The sequence below is a fragment of the Salvelinus sp. IW2-2015 genome, unplaced genomic scaffold (genome assembly GCF_002910315.2).
Source record: "Salvelinus sp. IW2-2015 unplaced genomic scaffold, ASM291031v2 Un_scaffold5871, whole genome shotgun sequence".
Classification (NCBI taxonomy): domain Eukaryota; kingdom Metazoa; phylum Chordata; class Actinopteri; order Salmoniformes; family Salmonidae; genus Salvelinus; species Salvelinus sp. IW2-2015.
In genome coordinates, this window is record NW_019947136.1 from 35,502 (window position 1) to 38,444 (window position 2,943).

At 44.7% G+C, this 2,943-nt stretch overlaps 1 long non-coding RNA gene across 1 annotated transcript; it reads left to right on the forward strand.

The window, feature by feature from the left end:
• The first annotated feature begins 2,563 nt into the window (after positions 1 to 2,563).
• Positions 2,564 to 2,917, forward strand: LOC139026800 (uncharacterized). The gene is made up of 2 exons (XR_011478740.1): positions 2,564 to 2,644; positions 2,714 to 2,917. It is a non-coding gene; the product is annotated as an uncharacterized lncRNA (long non-coding RNA).
• Positions 2,918 to 2,943: the final 26 nt, after the last annotated feature.

Sequence of the window (2,943 nt, forward strand, 5' to 3'; positions counted from 1 at the left end):
AGAGAGGAAGCATTTCCTGTTCACATACAGTAGATGAACTCGTTTTTGGGACGGTGCTTTTAATGGCGATATGGGGGCCGTCTAGTTCTCTGTTCGTATTGGGAACCCTGATGGGAAAGAAACCCTCTTGACTTCAGCCTGTTTGTGTAGCTGATGATAGCATCTGAAACGTCGACTCAGAGGGAGATGCCGATCGGAAAGTTCCCGGTGAAAGTGCTCGTTGCCTAAACACCAAGGCTGGATAGCACTTGGATGTGCACCGGAACGGCATGTGTTTGCCTTTCTAAAGTAGCTCTTAAATCCTCAATAATCCTATAAGATTGGTTTTGGGAAACGATATCTGATGGAAAGAAAGTTCTCTAAAAACCGGTCTGCTAAATGTAGCGCGTGTAAATCCTCAGACAGGGCAAGATCAGCCATCTCTCATTGGATTTCCCATTATCTCTGTCTTTTATAGTGTTTTAACAAATGTTTCACTTTCACACGTGCATCTAATGATTATTATCGTAACAAATGACTGGACTTTATATGGATTATTATCGTAACAAATGACTGGACTTTATATGGATTATTATCGTAACAAATGACTGGACTTTATATGGATTATTATCGTAACAAATGCACTGATGTGGTCAAATTATATGATACAGCCTGTTGAGATACACTACATGACCAACAGTATGTGGACACCTGCTAGTCGAACATCTCATTACAAAATCATGGGTATTAATATGGAGTTGGTCCCCCGTTTGCTGCTATAACAGCCTCCACTCTTCTGGGAAGGTTTTCCACTAGCTGTTGGAACATTGCTGCAGGGGGACTTGCTTCCATTCAGACACAAGAGCATTAGTGAGGTCGGGCGTCAGGCCCCATTTAGGCCTGACTCGCAGTCGGCGTTCCAATTCATTCCAAAGGTGTTTGATGGGGTTGAGGTCAGGGCTATGTGCAGGCCAGTCAAGTTCTTCCACACCGATCTCGACATACCCTTTCTGTATGGACCTGACTTTGTGCACGGGCGGGGCATTGTCGTGCTGAAACAGGAAAGGGACTTCCCCAAACTGTTGCCACAAAGTTGGAAGCACAGAATCGTCTAGAGCGTTAAGATTCCCTACACTGGAACTAAGGGGCCGAGCCCAACCCATGAAAAACAGCCCCAGACCATTATTCCTCCTCCACCAAACTTTACATTTGGCACTATGCATTGGGGCAGGTAGCATTCTCCTGGCATCTGCCAAACCTACATAGAGAGAGATCTCCCCCCAATACATAGAGACTCCCCCCAATACATAGAGAGGACTCCCCCCAATACATAGAGAGACTCCCCCCAATTACATAGAGACTCCCCCCAATACATAGAGAGAGCCCCCCCCAATACATTAGAGAGGAACTCCCCCCAATACATAGAGAGACTCCCCCCAATACATAGAGAGGATCCCCCCCAATACATAGAGAGACTCCCCCCAATACATAGAGAGAGACTCCCCCCCAATATATAGAGAGACTTCCCCCCCCCCAATACATAGACTCCCCCCATACATAGACTCCCCCCAATACATAGAGACTCCCCCAATACATAGGAGAGACTCCCCCCAATACATATGAGAGAGACTCCCCCCAATACATAGAGGAGACTCCGCCCAAGTACATAGAGACTACGCCCAATACATTAGAGACTCCCCCCCAATACATAGAGAGAGACTCCTCCCCCAATACATAGAAGAGAGGACTCCTCCCCAATACATAGAGAGAGACTCCTCCCCAATACATAGAGAGAGACTCCTCCCCAATACATAGAGAGAGACTCCCCCCCCAAATACATAGAGAGAGACTCCCCCCCAATTACATAGGAGAGAGACATACTCCCCCCCAATACATAGGGAGAGACTCCCCCCAATACATAGAGACTCCCCCAATACATAGAGAGACTCCCCCCATACATAGAGACTCCCCCCAATACATAGGAGAGACTCCCCCCAATACATAGAGACTCCCCCCAATACATAGAGACTCCCCCCAATACATAGAGACTCCCCCCAATACATAGAGACTCCCCCAATACATAGAGACTCCCCCCAATACATAGAGACTCCCCCAATACATAGAGACTCCCCCCAATACATAGAGACTCCCCCAATACATAGACACCCCCCAATACAGAGAGGAGAGACTCCCCCCAATACATAGGAGAGACTCCCCCCAATACATAGAGAGAGACTCCCCCCAATACATAGAGAGAGACTCCCCCCAATACATAGAGAGAGACTCCCCCCAATACATAGACTCCCCCCAATACATAGGAGACTCCCCAATTGGGCAAAAAGACCTTCCCCTCTGCGACTCCTCCGTGATCCAGAAACTGATAAGTGGTCGAGGAGAGTGTCAATATGAGAACGAAGGAGGCTGCGCTCCTCCATTACCAGATTTCCAGAGGATGCACCAGTCTCCTCGCAGCAGGAAGTGACACACCCCCTTTTTGTTTTCTAAGGAGAAAAGCATGCACACGAACTACATGCTACATTACACATCCTTTTATCTAGAAAACTATGTAAAACTACATATCCTTTTATCTAGAAAACTATGTAAAACTACATATCCTTTATTCTAGAAAACTGTAAACTACATATCCTTTTATCTAGAAAACTAGGTAAAACTTACATATCCCTTTATCTAGGAAAACTAGGTAAACTAACATATCCTTTTATCTAGAAACTAGGTAAAACTACATATCCTTTTATCTAGAAAACTAGGGTAAAAACTACACGCTACATATCCTTTTATGTAAAACTACACGCTACATATCCTTTTATCTAGAAAACTAGCTACATTTATTTTGGGATCCCTTGTTAAAAAATAATCTTCACCACATGCTAAATGAATTTAAGCATCAATAAAGAGTTTCAATAAAAATTTAAAACAACATTCTGAATTTTGTTTGACTTCATT